A 24035-nucleotide genomic window follows, 5' to 3' on the forward strand; every position below is an offset into this window, starting at 1 on the left:
AACACCCCCGTTTCCCCCTACATCACTGAAGCAGCATTCGTGTGACATCCTGAGAAGGGACAGGACAGTTGGTTGAGGGGGAGAACGCACCAAACTCAGACACCAGATGGCTGGGAAGTGGATGAAATCCTAGTCCTTGGAAAGTTCTAGAATGAGGCTTAGGTAGGAGGCTCCTGGTCTCTAAGGAGGCGGACACTGACTTGGTCCTCTCCTAGGTGAAGGGTGAAGGACAGAAAAGTCTAACTGAGGTTTCCCAAAATGTTCTTAGACAGTCACAGTCCCGAGGTCACTGTGGGTCTTCTGCACCATGGTCAGGGCACACCTGGAATATTTGCAGGTGACCAGGGTCCCTGTTTGTGGGGTCTCATTCCTTTTGCTCAGGTACTGGTGAAGCCACTCCCCGCATTCCACCTGCAGGCAGGTCCTGTATCTCTGCCTCACGGGACTCCTCCTTGTTTGCCTGGCGATCTGAGCCACGGTGTCCCTCGCGGTCCAGGAGCGCAGGTCCTCTCTCCTTCAGGGTCAGGTAGTCACTGCCATCATAGCCGTAGCTCCGGTACCCGCAAGAAGCGCCGGGCAGGGTCCACCTCACAGCCAAACACGCTCTGGAGGGTGTGAGACCCTGACTCGCCCCAGACCCGCCGGAAGCATAAACCGGGTCACAGTCCCGGGGGCTGCTCCCGTCCAGGGCGCCGAGGGCGCGTCCCACTTCCTCTGGACACTGGCACAGGTCACTCTGGGGCCCGCGCTCACCGGCCGCGCTCTGGTTGTAGTAACCCCGCAGGACGTCCACGCGCTCCGTGTAGATTGAGCGCTGCTCCTGGCGATTCCTGTCTGCGTCCCCCAGTTCCCGGGCTCCTCCCGCTGCGTCCACGGCGCCCGTGCTGTCCAGGCGCACGAACTCCTCGTCGTCCACGTCCACGTAGCCCGCGAGGAAGCACCGCGCCTGCCCCCCGCCTGGCAGGGACGCCTCGGTGTAGACGTAGCGCGGGGAGTGCACACCTGCGGGTGTGGACGCCTGAGCCCCGGCCCTGGGCAGGTGACCCGGAGGGCGGGCGAGGGTGGGCACTAAAGGACTTAGAGGGCGAGCGGGGTGGAGGCCGGGAGGGACCGAGACCACCAGGGCGCGTCTGGGCTGACGGCCTCCGAGACGCTCCTGCCGGGCCCCTCCCCTCCCTGCACTCACCAGCCCAGGCCTCGGCCAGGGACAGAGCCCCCCTCTCCTCTCCAGAGCAGCAGCCGCAAAAGCGCAAAAGCGACCAGAGTGTCCAGCCGCATCCCCAGGAGCGCCCCGAGTCGAACCAGGTGGGCAGAGACTTGTGCTGACGGAACGGCAGGTGATTGGCTGCCCTAGACACCCGACAGCCAATGAAACTGAGACCTGGGCCGCATCACCAGTACCCAGGCAGGAGGGCGAGGAGCAGGAAGCGAGTGGGCTATGCGCATTCCTGGAGGATTCGGTCAGGAGCATGATTAGTAGTTCCAGGAAATTATTTCTTCAAACTCTGTTTTTGACAGCTTTTAAAAATGAATTTGGTGCTCGCTTCGGCAGTACATGTACTAAGATTAGAATGATACAGAGAAGATTAGCATCCTGCGCAAGGATAACACGCAAATTCGTGAAGCGTTCCATATGTTTATAGAAAAAGGAAAACAAAGTAAAGGATGTTTGGAGGACTCGCTCGGGATGCAAGATGCGTGCTGAAAGTAGACCATAGACTGAACACGATGGCCACTCAATACCTCTATTGCAAACTACAAGACCCTGAAAGAAAGAGTGAGCAAAGGGGAATGCCCTGCCACAGAGGGAGTGGGGAATGGGGAGGAGTGTTACTAGGATCTTGGTGGTGGAGAATGGGCACTGGTGGAGGGATGGAGGGACTCCATCATTGTATAACTGAAGCCCAAGCATGAAAGTTTGTAAGTCTACAACTGTACCTCATGGTGTTTCACTAATAAAAAAGAATACATATGAAGCATTTTAAGTTTTCAGATTATCAATCGATTTCTTTGTAGTGTTGAACCAAAATTAAGAAGTGGATCTCTGATTTTTTTTTAATTTTATTGAACCACCGTGAGAAGGTTACAAGCTTTCATGTTTGAGTTACAATCACACAAGGATCAAACACCCATCCCTCCACCAGTGCACATTCCCCAAAACCAATCTCTCCGGTATACCCCCTTCCTCATCCTCCCCCTGCCTCCATGGCAGACAATACTCCCCATACTCTCTCTCTACTTTGGGGCATTATAGTTTGCAATACAGACACTGAGAGGTCATCATGTTTGGTCCATTATTTACATTTGGCACACATCTCCCATCCCGACTGATTCCTCCAGTGTCTCTCAGATTTTAAGATGTTCACAATAATGTGTTCTGCACATCTGACTCTCTAGAATTATTACAGAACTCATATGGAAAAGGAAACTGACCTCAAGAAATGAGAATGTTAGGGTCAAAATGAAATATCATGATTTTAATACCATCAATCATAATTTTTAAATAAACAATGTCTCCTTTTGTGGTGAGCTAGGTTATAGAATTTTAAGTTCCTTGAAGTATGCCATTCCAGTTTCCCTTTCTGTAAATACTGTAAGTGTTAAGAAATATGTGTGATGTAACTGTGGAATAAAATGGAAACTTATAGGACCAAGTGTGGACTGCTTCACAAATTTCCCTAGGAAGAGCTACTCTCCCCTGAAAAAAAGATCGGAATCTTCAATCCTCAAAGAAAATTTCAAGGGAAAGAAACTGAGAAAACAGGAAAATTCCCAATAAAATATGAGGGATTAAGCACACCTGTAAATAAATTCCATTCAAGATCCTTCCTAATGATGATGCGTGAATTGGTGATAATGTTAACGGACAGATTCTAACCTTATTGTAATCTGGACAGCCCCTGAACCAAAGTGAAGGAAATTCACACCAGAAACTCAATTGCTGTCAGCGGCCAATGCATGTGGGACTCAGCAGCAGCATGATATTGCTGAAAAGAAAAGAAAATCAGAATGTGAATTATTAATTATATACTGACAGTATAGCACTGTAGCACTGTCCTCCCATTGTTCATGGATTTGCTCCAGTAGGACCAGTAACATCTCCATTGTGAGATTTCTGTTACTGTGTTTGGCATATCATATACGTCACGGGTAGCTTGCCAGACTTTGCCATGCAGGCAAGATACTCTCGGTAGCTTGCTGGGCTCTCCGAGAGGGGCAGAGGAATCGAACCCGGCTCAGCCAGGCCGGCTGCGCGCAAGACAAACGCCCTACCGCTGTGCTATCGCTCCAGCCCACCAACAATACAGTAGTAGCAAATTAATAACTTATCATTACTAGAAAAATAGCAGTTTTCTGAAAATTGAATCATGTAAGCATCTGTGATCTTTCAATGTTTTTCAAGATGCAGTGACCCTGCTGGGTCCCAGCATATCTTGATGAATTGAAGGATCATCTCTCAGTTTAAGAGGGAAAAAACGCAGCCAGGATTTTGATAGGGATTATGCTGAGTCTCAGATGAGCTTGAGGGCAATTGTTATAATATTTAGTCTCCCTCTGTGTTATTCTAACTAAACAAAGCAAACCAAAATCCCCAACAGTGACTCAACTCTTAGCCAACAGCCACAGAATCTGAGTGCAGAGTTGTGTGCCTTGTGCAACGGCCCCTGGGCAGGGAGAGCTCTGCTGGGAGCAACCAAGACCCTTTGTGCAGAGCGTTGTGTACTTCAGCAATAGATCACAATGATTCTGCTTCAGTGGACATTGGGAAATACTCGCAGACTTCATGAAAAGTGGGAAAGAAAGACCCAGAAGAAGTTGGTTCAAACCCTCACCTGGTGCGGGTATGAACTACAGTGGAGGGCTTCACCTGAGTGAGGGTCCAAAGAACTTCCTTCTCACTCATGTGGGCTTCTCAGCTGCAGCCGCTGGGTGCAATTCAGACAAGGGGCTCTGTTCTGATCTTCCCAGTCGGGAACCACGTGACGTGGCATCACGGGGTGAGATGTTTCGGGAGACTGGGGGAGACTGCTTCCAGGGGTGATTCTCTTGGAAAGGTGCCACCCACTCTGCACAAGTCCCACCCTGGTCATAGCATCTAGGACACTGGACGTCACATCATAGGGACCTCACACAATAGGCCCTGTACCATATAACCACACTAGGTCCATGGTGAATTGCACCCACACGAGCCACTGTGGACCCAACGTGTCCTCACCGTGAACCTACGTGCCCACCACGTACCCACCACATGTCCACCACATACCTACCATGTGCCCACCATATATCCACCACATACCCACCACGTGCCCACCACATATCCACCACATGCCTACCATGTACCCACCACATGTCCACCATCTACCCACCAAATACCCACCACATGCCCATTACAAATCCACCATGTTCCCACCAAGGCCCACCACCTATCCACCACATACCCAGCACAAAACCATCACATACCTATTATGTGCCCACCATGCTCATCACAAACCCACCAAGTACCCACCATCTGCCTGCCAAATACCCACTACATGACCACCATGTGCCCACTACAAACGCACCACAAACCTACCACATCCTGCCACGTGCCCACCACATGCCCACTATGTGCCCACCATGTGCCCATCACAGGGCCTGTAGATGTTTTGCTTAGGGAGGTACAGCCTTGGGACACATTTGTCTGCATGTGACAGCGTTGTCCCTTGTGCTGGATTTTATCTCACACTGTCTTGTTGATTGTGGCCCTATGTCTCCAAAATCCACCCTGAGTGTTCATTGCCAGTCAGAGGCCATGTGTGAGATGAGAAGGTTGGGGTGGAGGGGCAAGTCAAGGTCACACTGCCCCTGCCTTCCCAGACCCCAGTTTTCTCTGCACCCCACAAACAATTATCCCAGCACGTACCCTATGGTTCTAGACTTGAATCTTCATTTTTGCTTTAATGTTTAAAGTCCTTACTAAGACCTGGAGCAGCCCCACCTGGGTAGATGTCACCAGTACCCTGTCCCCCAAACTAGGACAAGAAAGTTTCCAGTATTGTCCTACTCTCAGGCTCCGAACAGGACCCCCTTCCATAGGCTGGTCTTCATAAACCTGAACCCCTAATCACCCTCATGGTAGAGACGAAGTTTTATTGTGGGAGGGGATCCCACAGTCCCAACAGCCTTGGGACCCCACCTCCCCTTGTGAGTGGTCATAGAACCTCGATCTTCCCCTCCAACCTCCCCTCTTGAACAGTTGCCCTTGTATGACCTGGGAGGGACATGGCCATGTGGCTGCTCTGCCCAGGGGCTGCCAGATGGAAGCCGGGCACAGACCTGCAGTCCGGGGCTCCAAGAGAGCACGTGAGCAGTGCAGTGTGACCAACACCCCAAAGAACGTTGGGGAGCTGCTGGGGCCCCTTCCTGCACTCTCCTCCCCTCCAGCCTCTCCTGGCCCTTTCGCCAGGGCTCCCTGATAGCAGGTACTGAAGGCTTCAAGGACCTTGCTGCGGGGGCCAGACAGTGCAGAGGGGATCCAACAGGGTAGGGGGTTCCCAAAGGCAGAGCAGACACACGGCAGGAAGCTGGGGCAGGGGTGAGGAGTGTCCGGTGACTAAGAGACAGTTCCCTGGGGCCAGTCGGGAACCACGTCCATGAGCCCGGCGAGACAGCCTGGGTGCAGCTTGGGCACTCACAGCTGTCTGAGACCCAGCTGAGTCCTGCGAGCTGGAACTGGGTGCAGCGTGCTTCCTGGCGCTGAACTTTGCAAAAGGAGCACAAAGCCATGAAGAATCACTCAACAGTGCTCAGTTTGGCTTTTTAAGCAGATGAGCCTTTCATTACTGTTGCTAGCTTAAGTCATGCAAGGCAACTTCTGATTGATCTGGGGCTGGACTTTTATCTTTCTGAATTGAAAACATTTTTGGACCAGTAGAATTATGCAGGAAATGGCAGAGATGGAGATAAGAAAAAAATATTTCTTTTTCTTTTTTTTTAAAGTCCAGTTTTCAAAGGATTAATTTCTCTAAACTCTTACAATAATTTTGCTGTGGTTATTGAACTCTCAGTTGGCAATAAATAGCTTATGTCTGCTAATTAAAATTTTAAATCCTCCAGCTTCTCTGCACTGGTGTGCCTGCCTCCAGAATGAACGCTCTGGGTTGGAACGATAGCACAGGAGGGAGGGCGTTTGCCTTGCATGCGACCGACCCGGGTTCAATTCCCAGCATCCCATAGGGTCCCCTGAGCACCAGCAGGAGTAATTCCTGAGTGCAGAGCCAGGAGTAACCCCTGTGCATAGCCGGGTGTGACCCAAAAAGCAAAAAAAAAAAAAGAAAGAAAAAAACACTCTGCACCTACTCTGGATCACACAGCACAGCCCCAGGCCTCCGTCCCTCAAGCGTTCTGGCTGGGCAGCGGCAGGATGAAGTAGAATTGAGTCAAAATTGAAGTATGTGTTACTTACTGTCTAGAAGCCCCAAATACCCTCACCTCTCAAATGACTTGGGGGGCATTGCTGATTGATCCCCCAAATACTACCCTGCCTGGTGCCCACCCAAGGATCTTCAGTGTCAGAGAAGCTACAGAAAAGTGAGTCTCACCCTGGAAACTCATCCCTTAACTGTTGTTTCCAAGTGTGTGAGAGATGGTACTCTTTGAGATTTAGGAATTCCAAAATTACATTATGCTTGAAATAATTCCAACTTTCTTCATACTTCTTGCTCTTATTATAAATGTCTAGAGACTCGGTTTGTAAATAAGCAATGTTAGGCTGTGTTCTCAATGGCCTGGGCCTATAGACCAACACTGTCCAACACATATATAAGGTGAGGCATCTGCAATTTTAAATGTCCTTGAAGTCAGATTTAAAAAGTAAAAGGAGACAGGTGAAAGCAATGATAAAGCTGTGCTACATTTAAACAATAGATCCCAACAATCAGATCAATGCTTAATCCATGGAAAGACTACATTTTGCACTCTTTCATTCATGCACATCCTAGGAGGTCCAGCGTCTCAGTTTGCTGTCTTCTTGTTTGAAGCCAGCCAGTGCTCCCTCACTGCCGAGTGCAGCCTTCAGGTGTGGAGGCGGAGCCAGAGCTAACTGGGCCTCATGTCAGCCCTGTCTGGGCTCTGAACTCTGCTGGGCTCTGTGTGTCCACCCAAACTCCATCAGGATCGTTAGCCTGATGCTCCCGTGTAGATTCAGTGCTGCTCCTGGTCAGTGTGCCTTGTGTCTTCACTGACCTTGCAGGAACGTCATATTTCAATTGCCAGTGGGCCTGCATGGGCAGTGGCTACACTCTTGAGCCACAGCTACAGAGAGTGTGAGGGCTGAGTTTATCAGCGACAAATGACCTAGTTGGCCTAATTTGTTCTCTGAGCAAGGTTAATAACACAACACAGAATCACTTTTGAAGCTGCCAGTTAAAAAGCAAATTCTGAATTGCCAGTTAAAAAAGTTTGTTAGGGAACTGGAGCAATAGCACAGCGGGGAGAGCGTTTGCCTTGCATGCAGCCGACCTAGGTTCGATTCCCAGCATCCCATAGGGTCCCCCAAGCACCGCCAGGAGTAATTCCTGAGTGCATGAACCAGGAGTAACTCCTGTGTATCGCTGGGTGTGACCCAAAAAGCCAAAAAAAAAAAGTTTGTTAGTTTTGCTCCCCAAACCGTAATTTCTTGGAATACCACTCGCAGCATTTGTGAAGTGTGCACAGGGTACCAATTTATCAAGATTTATTTCCTTGGCAAGAGTGCATCACGGATGGCAGTGGGAAGAAGTGAGCACCCCACACCCAGCTCTGACACTGTTCCTGTGTCCCAGCTCCCGCAACCATCACCCTTACCATTCGCCTTGACTCATCAGCTCCTGGCGGACACCACTGTGCTGCATCTCTGTGTGGGCTGGGAAGTGCTGACAATTGCAGGGCATTCCAAAGCGTTTTCCAGTCTTCTCAGCTTCGTGGCTTTTACTGGGATTCTCTAACACACGTAGGTTTCCAGAGCCATGTCTGGAAGCACCACACTCAGCCTCTGGGTTTTGCTCTTACCACGGTTACAGTGGAGACATCCTGCTTCTTGGCACAGCCGCAACCACAAGGCCCAGAGTGGAGGAAGGTTCCACGAAACTTGATTTCTGTAGAATAACATTGCCACAGTGCTCCTGAGTCACTCCCATTCCTCTGTTTATCTGTAAACTCTCCTCTGTGCTCTCCTCCCCAGCCAGTTAATCACCTTTTCTCCCTAATCAGATTCTGTTCGCTTGTAAGATCAGATCCTTCTAAGGACACTGAACTTGTATTGTAAATTATGTCTTTTGCATAGTTTACCTTAAAGCAATGTCCTTTCTGTATGGACACAGGAAGACAGTTAATATTATGCTTTGTAACTTGGGAGTTGATTGACTCCAAATAATATTTACTCCTGGGCATCTGCTTTCTTGACTCAGTTGCCCTTAGTTCCTAGCACCCCCAAAGCAGGGTTCCGACGAGGGACTGAATGGACGCAGGGCAAGCTGTGAGCTACCCTGGCATCGAAATGGGCCAGGCCAAAGTGCCATGATACTCAACTATAAGTTGAGGGCATGATCATGGACAAATGCTGTCATGATCCAAAAGTAAGTAACGATGAGACTAGGACCCTACTGGGGCTAGGAAGACATATATATATGTGTGTGTGTGTGTGTGTGTATATATATATATATATATATATGTATAGTGGAATATATAGTGAGATGTCCTCAGGAAGAACCAAACTGTAAGTTTATCTCTTACTGTGCTCATACAGAATGACATTGCTAGAAATATTGTGCTGTGATAGCACAGCGGGTAGGGCGTTTGCCTTACAAGCGGCCAACATGGCTGACCCAAGTTCGATTCCTCCGCCCCTCTCGGAGAGCCCGGCAAGCTACCGAGAGTATTCAATATGCCAAACACAGTAACAACAAAGTCTCCAATGGAGATGTTACTGGGCCCGCTCAAGCAAATCGACGATCAATGGGAGGGCCTTTACTTTTACTTTACTTAGAAATATTGGAGTTATATTTACTACAACTATTTAAGTGGATTACTAGCTGAGGAAAGAACACACCCTTGTTGGGATCCCACCCTTGAGCAGATCTCCTAGTAATCTGGAATAATCTCTTTAGATGAGATTTTATCCTTGAGTTAATCTCCTGGAGGAGTGGTTTTACCTCTCTTTGCTGACTTATTAATGTTCAACCCACCTTTTTGTCACCGCCTTACGTGATTGCCATATAAACTAAGACTGTAAGATTGGAGGGGCAGAAACTCAGGCGGTCTGGGGCTTGGGCTCAGGCTGAGGAGGAGGCTCAGGCTCAGGCTCAGGCTCAGGCTTGGGCTCGAGAGAACAAAGACTGAGGCTCAGGCTGAGGCACGGGCTCGGGCTCAGGAGCTCAAGCTCCAGAGGGCAGAGTCAGAGGTGAGAGTAAAGATTGGAATAAACCACAATTGATACCGACCAGCGTGGCCCTCGATTCCTTCCTTCACCTGCCCATCACCATGGACCTCCCCGGGGTGGGGGAAGCAACGTGAGACCACCGAACGCGGGTGGCTTGTTCCCAGGGCCACACCTAAGGTTGCAAAAACCTCTACAGTCACCGTCTGCGCCCCCCCCCCCCGTCCCCACTGCTGACAACCACTGCTCTTGTCCCCATGACCACCATCTTGTCCTTTCAAGAATGTTGTACGGTGGAGTCAGAGTATATCAGCTTCATGGCATATAGCTTGTGAAGTGTGAAGCACCGCGTGTCAGTAGAGGCCTGTTCCTTTTTCTTTCTGGAAGTATTCCATGGTGTGGATTGACCCATTTGTTTATCCAGTCATTTACTAAAGGACATTTGTACTCTCTTCAGTTGGGCCATTCTGAAGTGAGCTGCTGTAAATATTTGTGTAAGGTTATGTGTGGACATAGTTTTTATTTCCTGGGGGGGTAGAAAAATATCTAGGGGCAGGATGGCTGGATTATGTCTTAGGTACATTATGTAACTTTATTAAAAAAAAAAACCTGTAAAGCCAATTCTCTAGTATATTCTCACTGGAATTATATACTCAAGTTATATACTGGAATTCCAGTTGCTCAAACCACTATTTCATTTTGTCCCTATTTCAATTTTAACTCTCTTTATCCGTCACTTAAATGTGGGCTTTCCAAGTAGTTAGTGGGGATGCTCATTCCATGCCTTTTTTTTAAATCACCCTATGGTTTCTCTTGTTATGTGTCTGTCCATGTTTCTTACCCATTTTTAAAAATCATGACATTTTGCTGTTAGTGGGTTTACAACAATATTATTGGTTTCAAGCCCAACAATAGAAATGCCTTACACGTGAAAATGTCTTTCTGTGTTGTAACTGAATGGTTTGAGCAGAGATTCCCCTAATTTTTCAGGAGTTCAGTAATCAACACGTCCTTCCACAGACCCCACTTGGGTGCTCTGTCTCCTGCCCTGGCCTCAGGTTGGAAGGAGTGATGTCTAAGCAAACCCTAACCTTGTTAGGGTTATCCCCAGAATTTCCTCCCAGCAGGTCTGGAATCTAAACAACTAGAACTCTGATCCATTTGATTCATTTTTTTCCTGTGAGTGGGAGAAAAATGAATTAAATTTCAATTTTTTGCATATGAATGTCTGATTGTTCCTACAAATTTATTTGAAAATGAAACTTGCTCTATTTAATTTAATGCAAATCGCTCTTGTCAGAAATCAGTTCGTCCATTGTGGTGTTGATACAGCAGGAGTTGAGGTGTGGAGTTCCAGGTCACTTTGAATCTTCACCCATGGAACAGATAGCCAATCAGAATAGAGATAATGAGATGGCTGATGGAGGGATTTGGTTGCAGATCAAAGAATGCCCCAACCCCATCTCTCTCTCCCTCCCGAGCAGGATGCTCTGGACTCTCCTCTCTCCGACAGGGCTGCATGCCCCAGAAACATGACCCAGCACAGGCAGCCACACAGGCCCGGGCAGGGGCAGAACAGAGGCCACAGGGGTCTCACCTGTGCGCATGTGGCCATGGCTGGAGACTAGGAAAGCTGGAAGAGGACGGCAGGAACTTCTGAGTTACCGTTGGGAAGCCCAGGGATGGGCACAGGGCATAGGGATCTCACCCCGGTGTGTGTGGCTGTAGCCAGAGACTGGGGAAAGTGTACACAGAATAGAAAAAGTGAGGTAGGGACAGGACTTGGTCATCATCCATGGGAGGCGAGGAGACGGCGTGGGGCAAGACAGGGAAGTCATTCACGGGACGACGGGGCAGTGTGGGACAGGACTGGTGGCTTCACACATGGGAGGCAAGCAGACTGAGGGACAGGTCAGAGAAGTCCTTCACTGGACCAGGCAGTGCTAGGGATAGGACTTGGTCATCATCCGTGGATGAAAGAGAGGCCTGGACATCTGGGAAGGGACCCAGGCCCTTTCACCGTTATCTGTATAGTAAACTGTAACTTTTCACCTACTGAATTCTGTGTGCAAATCTTTTGTACAATTCTCAAGAACGCACCGCACAAGGAAATCCACTTTTGTGCTAACGGTGTGATGTAGTTACACAGCTTGGCTCCACTCATCCGCCCCTTAGCAGTTCCTCTCTGTCTGGATTGCTGTTGGACATTTATCCAAATGTCCTCTTCTTTCTCAACAGGGCTTTAGTTATCCTCACTCCTTTACCTTTCCAGCTGCAACTTAGAGTGAACTTCTCTTTATTCAGTATAGTTGTATACTGGCTTTTGATTAGCGTTTCACTCAATCTGTTTGGGGTAAACTGTCTGCTACCATTTAGATCCTGCCATCAATAAACATAGTATGTCTCCTTTTTCCTTAGATCTTCTTTTAATTCTTTCTCCAGTCTTCTGTAAATTTCAGTATACAGATCTTGCACAGATTTTGTTCTATTTATGCCTAAACATTCGACACTTTGGGAGGTAATAAAAATGCTATTGAAATTCTTTCCAGTCTCAAATTACAGCTAGCTATGTACAGAAATGATTAGTTTTTGTTCATATCTCTTTTTAAACAATAATATTTTTAGTGATTTTCCTTTATTTCTCCAAAGCTTTCTATTTTGTATTGTGGAGATAAATAACTCTCTTCACAGGGAGATTCTGTTGGTTTGTATAATTTTTCATTAGATTCCATGATTACTATAACATATGCAAGTAGAATAAACAGGCTTGGGAACAAATGCAGCAGGGGCTGAGCCAGCACTCAAAGCTGTCGGAGCAGAAGTGTGCATGCGTGGACAGCAGAGCTTGCAGGCCTTGGGTCTAGCATGACCCCGGTGAGGAGAGAATAGAGAATTAATGTCATCTGAAGAATGAGCTCAGTGAAAGTCATGTGAGTTTCTGCAGAAAGAAACCAGCGGGTTCCCGTCACAGCTATGTCCCAAGCATACACACCAGTGTTTCTACTGAAGTAGCATTGGTTTTTAATCAATAAATTAATGGCGGGGAGGTCCCCAGAGGTGCTAAGGGGGACCTCCCGCAATTCTTGGACAACTGAGGTGGCGGCCCAGTGCGAGGATCTGAGGTATGCTGCTGTTCAGGCCGGTGGTGCTGGGGCTGGCCCGGTCACCCTTGTGATGCACAACCAGAGATGCTGGGCGCCCAATGTCAGCAGCATGGAAGGCGTGTGCTTTAACCTCCCCCTGTCCACCATTCCCTCACAGAGTCCAATAGCACAGTTTATTAGGAAGCATCTCTCGGGAGTTGCTGCTGAGCTGATATGGCTTGAGTGTGAAGCACTCGGACCACGGAGATGTGTGCAGAGATGTGTACAGGTATGTGATTCACAGCGCAGCCTTTGTCCTCATGATTCCTGAGCTGATCCATTTGTGGGTAATGCTCACAGCAGACCAGCGGGAATGAGACTACTGTCTAGGATTCACAGTGCTGGAAGACTCACCCCTTCACGCCGGTTGTGTGGAACAACAGTGAGATGCCGGGGAGTATTTAGAAAAGCAAGCATCAGTGCATTACTCATCCTCACCAGAGTGGAATTTCCCACTGCGCATGTTCAGGATAGCTGGCACTAAGGTGCCACAATTACACTGGAGAGGGGACCAGCAAAGTGCAACTGGGCATGTTCTTTTAACCTAACAAATATAGTCCATGTGTCGCCACACACCCCTTCCATTCTTCTTGCCTGAAAATAAATTTTATTTTGACCGATCCAGCAATCCAAAGACTTTTAAATTCCAACATTGAAACTTTGAATTTGGGAGAGGTTTTGTTTGTTTGTTTGTTTGTTTGTTAGAACACTGCTACTGGGCTGGAGCAATAGTCCCGCAATAGTGTGTTTGCCCCAGGCTTCCCAGCCCTGCCAGGAGTGATCCCTGAGCACAGTGCCAGGAGTAAGCAAGCCCTGAGTACCACTGGGTGTGCCCTCCCTGCAAAATACTGCTATTGAAAGAATGAATGAATAAGTAATGTAGGGCATTTGCTCCAAAGATGAAGGACTGACTGTCCAGCGCAGTCATTCATCAGAGGTCTGGCTCCCAACCAAGACAGAGATTGTCCATCTCCAAACGGCAGGGCTGGCCCATCCTGCACATGGTCCATTAATTAAAGTCTATTAAAGATCTATTAGCTGACACTGAAGGCCACACTGGGACTTGGCATGTGATCCCTGCAGGCCACAATGAATGATTTGTGACAAGACTGCTGGGCTGGAGGAAACTGACAAGAACAAAATGTTTTGGAGCAATTACAGGCGTGATTTGGCTCCAGTTTGAGAATGAAAGATCATGTCTAGCTCTCTCGGGCGGTCTCTGGCTGTCTGGGTAACCTAAAGACTCACTGGTGAGTTTGCGGAGACTCGGGCTGGCGGGGCCCAGAGTCCCCCTCAACCAAGTGTGGAGGACACTTGTGCTTTTCACAACCACAGAACAGATGCATCAGCATACCCAGGGGCCAGCCGCCTCCACCTGGAAAGACTGAAGTGCCTCTGCCTGGGTTCTGCTCCTTCTTCGGAGGCAGGAAACTGCTGACTAGGGGAAGATTACAGGAATTTTTCACAGTCCAGTCTGTGGAAAGAATGTCTAGAAGAGCGGTGAGGGTGAAGAGGGTGAATCCACTTGATCTGATTGTTCTCCTATGAAGCAAAGGCCCCGGAATATGGTCTTCCTGTCATCTGCTGATTTCTCATTTCTCTCTTTTCAGGCACACATTTTCCTGAGAGGCCTGAGGGATATTCCAGGAGTTAGGTGTGTGCACTGACCCATCATCCCCCGAGCACTGCCAGGTGAAGCACTGGTATCCCTGGCATTGTAGGAGTGGGACGAGCTACACCCTCAGGTCCTAGCACTTTAGTGTCCACTCGGTCAAGAAATACCAGGAGTGGCCTGGGCTTTCTGAACATCTGGGAGGTCACCCCCACTGCAAAGGTTTTCCCCAGAAAATATCCTACCACCTGGTTATCCCGGGCCAGGTCCCTGGTGGGAGCCTAGTCCTGCCCTCATGGAGGGGTGGGGAGGGGGCTTGAGCCGGGCAGAAACCACTTCACACGAAGGACCCAAATGCTGGCTGAGCCAGAAGAAGTCCCTGGACCAGCCTGCAGTTTGGGAGAGACTTTAGGGCTGGGCCTGGCTGCTCAGGTGCTCAGAGAAAGCCCAGAGGGTGGCCCCCACTGGCTGCCCTTCCCAGGCCCCCAGGGCAGAGGACAGAGCAATCCAGTCACTCCAGGGACCTCAGGAGTTGGCAGCATGTGACCCTGTGACCCCACTGCGACAGAACAGAGTCCAGCAGCTGGGACAGGTGCCGGGCTTCCGGGGCATCTGCAACACAGCCCTGAGGGTTGTGAGGAAGAGCCGGCCCTCACAGTGGTGCCCCCACACACACAGGCTGGTATGAAAAGGGAAAATGCCTCATTCCACGCACAACACACGTGGGCACGGGCTCCTCTAGGCTCCTGCTGTCACTCTGCCTCTCTGTTCTGCCCTGCAGAGAGCCAAGCCGTCAGGAAGCAAGTGCAGGGCCCCGCGGCTCCCACCCCAGACAGCTGAGTGTCTCCCAGACGTCCTCTTCCATGGCCCCCTGCCCCATCTCCATGGAAACACTTCCTGAAGCTGGTTCTGATGGGGGTGTGGTCCAGCTCCAGCCCACTGTGGTCACTGGGTCAGTTCTCCAGCTGCCAGGACACACATCCCTGCCAAGGGGTGATAGCTCCTGGCACATTCAGGGTGCCAGGGTTGGACTCAACTTTTCACTGCAGTGCTCTCCACTCTGCCACCGACTCCTCCATCTTCATGTCCCTCAGTTTACCCCACAGCCATCACTCCCCCAAATCCAACTGCTGCCCCCCACAGCCACCCGGTGTTATGTGGTCAGAACTGCTGGGTGGCCTCAGGGGGACTCCGAGAGCAGTCTCCTCGGAGGTGACAGTCCAGTCTTCTTGCTGCCATCCCCAGAGGAGGAGCGTCATCCTCACAGGTGCCAGGTAGCGGGCCTCTGTCCCCGTCCAGCAGTGGGATCTGAGCAAGGAGGGACCAGCAGGAGGAGGAAGGGGCCAGGCCTGGATGGGCCATCTTCTACGCCTTAATTTGCATATGTGATCTTATTCGTCATCCTAAAGACACCACTTGCATAAGGGCCTAGGAGTTACGAACCCACATTAGGGTACCACCCACATCTCGTTTGCATACACCAGGTTGGTTGTTCCAGTAGGACGATCTTCGAACTTTGATCTTCGAGAGCCTGACCAATCAGACTGCAGAAACAACTAAGGGGCGGGAACATGACACGGATCCAATCCCAGGTCGCTGTCCAGAAAAGGAACAGCTACTGGTGCTGGGGAAGAAGAGGAGAGGGAAGGAGAGTGTGAGTGGCCAGTGGCCAGCAGACAGCGGACGGGAGAAGGGTAATCAGATCAGAAGAGGATCGGAAATCAGGGTTCTGTTTCTGCAGCCACTGCAGCCTGTAGAGAAAGGCCTACACGAGATGTTCAATAAACACTGGGCTGTAGCACAGAAGCGGGTGGGGTCGGCATGCTGTTCTGACACTGGCACCCTGGCTGCAAGAACCCAGAGCTGCTGGCTACCTGTTGTAACACCAGGACCATGCCAGGACCTCCACCAGGCACAGGTGTGACACCGTCAGAGCCATTCCCCACATCCAGAGGCTTGCACGGTCCTCCCTGTGCAGGGGCTGCAGAGCAGAGGCTGCCTCCCCTGTCCCCACCCTGAGACCTGACTGGGCCTCCTGTGCTCTCTCTATTCGTCATCCTAAAGCCTACAATGGCCAGCAGCCTACAATGCTCCCTGCCCTTCTGCTCTCCAGACTCAACTCCTGCCTAATGCCCCAGCAGTCCCCCTCTCTGAAGTAAGAATAGGGTTAGATTTGCCAAATCCACCGCTGGAAATCTGGCAAAGAGATAAAAAAATTTTTTTTTTGAAAAGAGAAAATTCAGTGAAATTGGAGAAAGGTGTTCACAGATTGTCCCTTTGCAACAAATGAGAAAGAAATTAGCAAAGTCTAAAAATGTCTCAGGTTGGGACTGGAGAGATAGCATAGCGGGTAGGGCGTTTGCCTTGCATGCGGCCAACCCGGGTTCTATTCCCAGCATCCCATATGGTCCCCTGAGCACTGCCAGGAGTAACTCCTGAGTGCAGAGCCAGGAGTAACCCCTGTGCATCGCCAGGTGGGACCCAAAAACAACAACAACAACAACAAAATGTCTCCGGCAAAGTACTAGAATTCTGGACTTGCTCACAGCCAGCCTGTGGTGGGTGGATGAACAGGTCTGACACAGGGAACGCCCTTCTCAAGCTGGGCTCCATGCTCTGCACTCGGCAAAGCTGACAACTGCCCCCCAGCCTCCAGCTGTCTGTCGGGTTGCCCTCACGCCTTGTGCAGAGTTGCTAGCCTGCACGAGCCTTTGAAGGAACGAGACCCTGGCAGGGGCTGTGGGACTGAGGCCCTGGTCACTTCTCTCTGCTGCTGCAAACATTTTCATAAGTGCTAATCAGGGACAAGCACAGCACAGGTGAGAGAAAGCCTGTTTCAGGCTTGCAGTGGAGCCCAAGAAAGACGTGAGGAGAGGCTAATGCGAGTGAGGCCCTGTGTGGGCTGCTCTCTGCACAACTCCAGGGGGCACCACAGACCTCCTCGGAGCACCTGGTAAGCCAGGCTTCTCCAGGGACTTGAGGAAAGGGAAGCTGATTAACCAAGTATCCAAGGGATCCTGTAAGAGGAAGCAACAAAATCGAGGCCCTTCCTGGTCAGAGTGATAAGGCTCGCAGGAAAATCATAAAACTCAGCAGATGCAGAAAAGAGAGGGAAGTGCCGTCATGAGCAGCCAGAGGAAAAGCGTGGGAGGACCACAAGCAAGGTGTCCTGAAAGCTCCAGCCTGGAACCTGGCCCCAGGGTCATGTCAGGGCTGTGACGGACAGCAACGCCTTCCAGAACCTTCCTGGGCACTCTGCAGTCATCTCTTCTGAACTGATGCGTGACATCCCCCTTACCCTCCTGCATTTGTCTCTGTGTGGCCGAGCACTGGGAGGGGAGGGGGCCGGATCTAAGGAGCTACTGGGGAGAGGGAGCTGTGGGCTCCGTCCTGGCTAGCTCTGAGCAGGTTCCGGCGAAGCCCAACTGGTGGGAGGCCCAGCCTGGACAGTGCCAGGGACAGATGCCAGGGAAGGACAGTGGGCAGAACGTTTCTGTTGGTAGAGGAGAAAAGGCCTCCTGGGTCCTCGGGAGCACTGTGCCACAGGCTTCTCCATGCCTGTTGAGGGGATGAAAATGGTGAGGAGTCCAACGAAGCCTGCTGTGGTTTCTTCTCCACTGGCCCCAGTACCTCAGATCCCTCCTGAGGCCAGAGGCAGGGGCTGCTGCCATCATCCTTCCCATCTATCCTCACCAGTGAGTCCTCAGCACTCACATGCCAACCATGAAGGCCTCCAAGCCTGCAGAGAACCAGCGTCTGCTCTTACTTTTCCATTTTCATAGAAATAACCGATTTCCATCTACCAGTTATCACAATCTACAGGTCCCCGTCCACTCTGAGCCCCTTCAGATGGAAGGATAGAAGGTCACATTTTATTTTTTTTTAAGAGCTGAATTACTCTAATGTTCTCTTACAGCTCTGATTGCTGGTTTGATCTATTAATTTCCCCTCCTTTGCCTGAGTTTCCTTCTGGGGGCAAGAGGTGCACTGGGCTGTCCGGCTTGGGGCCAGGAGTGGACAGGGACAGCTGTGGTGCAGCAGCTGGAAACTGTGAGGCTGGGATCTCACGTGGGATACCGGGAGTGGAACTTGTGATCACAGGCGTGCCCTGAACCTTGTACTGCCCTCTTGGCCTCACATAACTTCATGACCACTTTTCAAGTGGGCAGCACGGGGACCCCATTGGATAAAGAGGTTGGGTGTTGCAGTTCTAGTGACTTTCTGATGGTCCCACAGACACCAGTGCCACGTGGGGTGTGAGCCAGAACCCCTGTGCCCCCGTGACATCTCCACTCTCGGGTGAACTTCTTTAGCACTTGTAGAAAACTGGAGAGTCCGAGCCTGTCTCCACCGCTCTGCTCTGACTGCCTGTCTGTGCTCCGGGTTTCTCTGCTCTGTCCACAGAGTGTTGTGGAGCAGCATATCTGTAGAGAGTTCCACGGGCATCCCTGGATGCCTTGCTTCTGTCACAGCACGTTGTCCCCTGGCAGGCCCTCTCCCCACTTGGGGGCATCAAGCTGGTCTCTGGGCTCAGGTTAGAGTTCCCTGACCCTCCTCCCCTGGCCTCTGTCTGCTTGGCCTGGCACCTAAGTTGGTGACAGGAACTTAGCCAGAGTTCAGGGCAGAGACTTGGGGTGCCCTTGCATACTGGGCTGCTCTTAGCAACCTGCAATCAGTGCTCTTGGGAGTCCCTGAACCTGCCCTGGGGGATGAGCAGTGTGGGGCTGCCAGGCCAAGGGGATTTTGTCCTACAGCCAGCGTCCAGCTGAGCACAGGCCACATCAGAAGCAGAGGGAGTCAGCGAAGCCCACCCAGGGCTCTGGCAGCAGGTTAGGTCAGTGGCAGCTGTGGGATTCGGGAAGCCAGCTCCATGGCAGAGACACATACATGGCAGTGGGTGAGGCTGTGAAGGCACATTTGGAGTGGACAGAAAGGCAGCCGAGCACAGGACCACGGGATGGTCACAAAGCGAAGGAAGGAGGAGGGGGCAGGGTGGGGGCTGGGTCACACCCGAGAGCTTCAGAAACAGGTTTAACACCTGTCACAGAGGGGAGTGGTGTCAGCCACTAACTTCAGGATGTGTTTCAGTCAAGTCGAGTCTTTTCTAAAACTGAAATGGTCACCGAACAATTCAATGACTCCAGCAGAGTGAATTGGCAGACAGAGTTCAAAACAAATGCCCAGAAGCACAGCCTCTCCCACAGGGAGACTCTGGGTCAGTGCAGTGGAAGCAGAGGACAGGAACCTCACAGAGCACCCTCCTGGGCACTGCAGTGGGCATCTGAGTGGGGAGCAGAGTGTGCTCCCAGGGGCAAGGGGACAGTGGACAAAGGACGTTGGCAGGGGTGGTCCGCCCTGGAAGCTCACAGACCAGGCACCACAGGTCACTTCTGCCCCCTCTACAAAAAGAAGCACTGAATCAGGTGCTCCTGACCCCCAGGGCCGACATTCTCAGGGGGTCAGAAACCCACTCGGTGGCCTCCAACCAGTTGTGGACGACAGGGGCCCAGCTTAGCCAGAGTCCTTTGCTGTGAGGTTGGGAAAGGACAGTGTGTCCTCAGACTGGGGCCCAATAACAAATGCCCCCTAGGGTCCCGGCAGCCAGGTCCTGGTCCTGGCCGCACTGAGTGATTCCCTCCAAAGACAAAGTTGTGTTTGTGCATTGTGACTCCTGCTGTGCAGACAGGGTCCTCTCAGGCTGCTCTGCAGATTTCAAGGTCAAAGGTGAAACAAAGCTAGGCTGGAGGGGTAGTATCGCAGGGAAGGCACTTGCTTTGCATGCAGCCGACACAGGTTCAGTCACCAGCATCCCATTAGCACCGCCCCAGCTGCCAGAAGTAATTTCTAGGTGCAGAGCCAGGAGGACCATCAAGAGATGTGGCTCAAAACAAACGAAACAAAAAGTGAAACAAGGAACTCTAGGAAGTCACACTTCCTGAGACCTGGGCGGTGAACACAGCCAGGTGGCTCCCGACTGAGTGGGTCTGAACCGCTCTGCACCCAGTACAGACGCAAGGTGGCCTTTGGAACTGTCCAGTAATATGCAGGGATCTGACTCTGACCCGTCGTTCCTTGGCCCAGAACCACCCCCCCACTCTCCCCCCTGGCAGGCCCAGGAGCATCTCCAGAAAGTGCACAGGAGGGAGAAGTGGTTTCACAGTTGGAAGACCGTCAGCAAAGTCATTGTGAAGAGATTTATGGTTGCTATGATCAGAAAACCCTTAAGAGTTTGCTTTCAAGTAATTAAGGAAAAATTAACAAGAGAGATCAGTATGACGAAGTTACCCGCTTAGGAAGCAAGATCAATTGTCTTTACATGCAGATGGCAGCCAATTAGAACGTCCAGTGGGGGAAAATATTCTGCTTAGAGCTGCGATCAAAAAGATAGTACAGTCTGGGGTCAACTGAGTCTTCATAGAAATAAAGTATTACGCCTCTCCTAATGGGAGAGGAAAGAAAGGCAGGGAAAATCAAAGTACGTACATAGAAAAGGCAAATGATATAAAATAGTGCCGCATTCCCAGAGGCAAGTTTTTTGAGATTGCAAAGATGCCGTTTCTCTCCAAACCCTACGATGAACACAGATCCTATGACATTCCCAGCTGGGTTCAGTGTAGCAGCTGGACAGTGCTGCTCCCAGGATGCTTGGTGGGAAGCCTGCAGGAGCCCCTGGCATCAGGAGAGTGAATCAGGGGTATGGCCACGAACACCCCACAACACACAGCGGAGTCCCACGGCCAGTGCCAATGGCAGTGAGTCCAGCAGCCCTGAGCGGACAGGACCAATGCCAAGCTCCTGCTGTGGGCCATACAGGACTAGCCAGGAAAATCCCGGGGGCGGGGGCTGGTGAGGGTGCAGCCTGTGAACAGAACCAGACTCACTCCCAAAACCTACAGTGAGGTGCTTGGGGATTCTTGGCCTTGGTGCCGCTGACCATCGGCAGTGTCCACATACTGCTGGGCACTCCATGACACCTCCTGATCAGCACATGAGCTGCACCCTGGCTGTGACGACCAGATTGACCCTAGAATTCGCCTAATGTTCCCAGTTAGTGAAGTGGGGAGAGAACAAAATTATCCTTGTTCTCCTCAGGAGCGCAGGACAGTTGGGACAGGAAAGATGACTCGAAAATCACTTTACCCAATTTTAAGTGTTTTTCCCATTCTCAGGGGCTATAAAAGAGGAACACTTTCTCAGAAGCTTTGAATACCAGTTGATCTTTTGCAAGACCACATGAAGGAGAGTCGTACAGTATTCATTGCTGAGCTAAATGAGAAATTAAGAGAGAAAGGCTTTGGAAATTTCAAAGCTTAGTTTAAATATAAAGTTTCTATGTTCTACATAAGAGTTGGTCTTCAGTAGGAGGCAAACAAGATGGGGCTGGAAAGGACAAGACAGGGAGGAGGACACTTTAACAGTGGTGGGGGAAGTGGTCAGCTAGGGGGAGGCGTGCTGGAAGGTGCTGGAGTGTCTGTGTGAAAGCTTAGCAGTAGCAGTGCTGTAAAGCACAGTGCCAGGACTTCCTTCCAAAGTGCCCGTCCTAGTCAGACAGCCGTGTGGGAAGCAAGCCGGGGCATGAGAGGCGGGAAGTGGACACTGGTGGGCGATTGGCCTTGGAATATTCCGTGCCTGAAACACAAACATAAAGGACTCTGTAATTCATGGTGACTAAATAAAATTTAACAATTTTCATATTTAAACTTGTTTTTTTTATATTTTTTATTGAATCACTGTGAGATACAGTTACAAAGATTTTATGATTGAGTTTCAGTCATACAGTGATCGGACACCAGTGTCCATTTTCTACCACTGATGTCCCCGGTTTTCCTCTGGCTACCTTCACCCTACCCCACACCCTGCCTCTATGGCAGGAACTTTCCTTCCTGCTCTCTCTACATTTGGGCATTATGGTTTGCAATACAGATACACAATGGAATGTAGCTGTTAGAAAAAATGAAGTCCTGAAATTTGCTTATAAGTGGATGAACATGGAGAGTATCATGCTAAGCAGTCTCTCCGTATCTGTATTAACAATATTTTTTAGAGATTCAGAGATCTCTGAACACAGCACCAGGAGTAAACCCTGCGCATCGCCAGGTGTGGCCTGCACCCGCCCCCAACCCCACAAAAAGATTTTATATTCTGTGAGTTCACCAGCTCATGACTGAATTTCCAAAGAATTTGAAGTTCACAAAAGAATTTCATAAATATGAGAAACAAGCTCCTACAGGGTATATTGAAATAGTCCAAAAAAGTCACATCAGACATGTATGGCAAATAGACCAGCTCCTTTGATGATTGATAAGCTTACTGATACAGTAGGGTTAATTGATATTGAGTCTCTGTTGAACAAATACTCTGGGAACAGACGCAGGAAATATAAATAAATAGGTGGATCTGAAGGAAGATTTGGAACAAAGAGGGGAAGAAAGAACATGAAAACCAACAAATAATCATGCCTGGGATTCTGCTTATCCCACACATGTATGTCATGCATCCCCTAACTTTGTCCTAAAACTATTTCCTCCACATGCTCGTGTGTGTGTGTGTACGTGTGTATGCGTGTGTGTGTGTGTGTGTGTGTGTGAGAGAGAGAGAGAGAGAGAGAGAGAGAGGGGGGGGGGGTAGATCAGCAATGTCAATGTGAACAGCAGAAAGGGTGGTAAGTTATGAACCGTGCTTCTCTCCAGTCAACCCAGTGTCCTGGTCTGTCACTCTGGGTTTGGAGACAGAGAAAATACGAAATACCAGACATAGAAGATTGGCTTCTCTACCTCCACCACCACCACCACCCCCCAGGAAGGTTTTAATTGAATTCAGCTTTATGTGATAAAAGTAGAAAGATACACACAGAAATAAACAAGAAGCAACAATTCAACAAATACAGAAGTGGCTACGGACGTGATTCAGACAGCATATGGTCGTGTTCAGCAGAGAGACTCCTAATAATCAACATTTGTAAACTTCTTTCTGTTTTATTTGCATGTATAATTTAACTTGATGCTTTTAATTGCCCTAAAAAATATGCGGCGATCATTATTTCTGCCTCACAGATGGGGAAAGACGCTGCGATGTGGGTTCTCTCCAGACCCGTACTGCTGTCACGTGCAGGCAGGTTGGCAGGGAGGGGGAGGAGGAAGAAGGCGTGTGGGAAAGTCGCCTGGCATGGTCCTGATCAGGCTTTGCTTCCTACACGCAGCGTCTGGATCGCTTCACGTAACCCCTCTCCAACCAGCTGCGTCACAGCCCTGCAGGGGAGGCTGGGGCTAGAGTGAAGTCACCAGCAGCCAGGACAGCACCCTGGCTGTGGGAGACCTGACGAGCAAAGCCGCCCTGTAGGAAGGCAGAGAATGAGAGAAAGCCTGTTGGCGCACAGGGAGGGCGAGAGCTGAGGGTGTGGGGTTTATTCCTTTGTTTCATTTTGGATTGGGGGCCACGCACGGTGGAGCTTGGGGTTTACTCCTGGCTCTGCATTCAGGGGTCACTCCTGTCGGTCTCCAGGGGACCGTATGGGTGCCAGGATTGAGGTCGGGTACCCTCCCAACTGCACTATCGCCCCTACTCCATAGGCCAGCCAAGTCCATCGGGGACCATTTCAAACCTTGTGTTTGAATCTCTGTGGAGTCTGATGAAACATCACTGGCATTAGGCTGGCGAGAGATTAAGAACCTCACTTTCTGTGAATAATTTCAGGAATGACTGAATTTATAACAAACCAAAGGAACATTTTTTTTATTACTTTAGATATTGTGCCATGCAGAGTCTCTGTACCCCTCAAATTGTAAAATTTCCAGAGCAGTTTTCTGGTTCTGAGGTGACCCAGAACCATGATCATGTGTGAAAAACTACCAAGTGCAAGTGGTTCGGTCATTCCCTAACAGAAGCA

General features: G+C 50.2%; 1 non-coding gene across 1 annotated transcript; it reads left to right on the forward strand.

The window, feature by feature from the left end:
- Positions 1-1536: 1536 nt before the first annotated feature.
- On the forward strand, positions 1537-1639 carry LOC130017778 (U6 spliceosomal RNA). The gene has a single exon (XR_008791445.1). It is a non-coding gene; the product is annotated as a U6 spliceosomal RNA (small nuclear RNA).
- The last annotated feature ends 22396 nt before the right edge of the window (positions 1640-24035 follow it).

The sequence above is a fragment of the Sorex fumeus genome, unplaced genomic scaffold (genome assembly GCF_029834395.1).
Source record: "Sorex fumeus unplaced genomic scaffold, SorFum_2.1 ptg000218l, whole genome shotgun sequence".
In the NCBI taxonomy this organism is placed as follows: Eukaryota; Metazoa; Chordata; class Mammalia; order Eulipotyphla; family Soricidae; genus Sorex; species Sorex fumeus.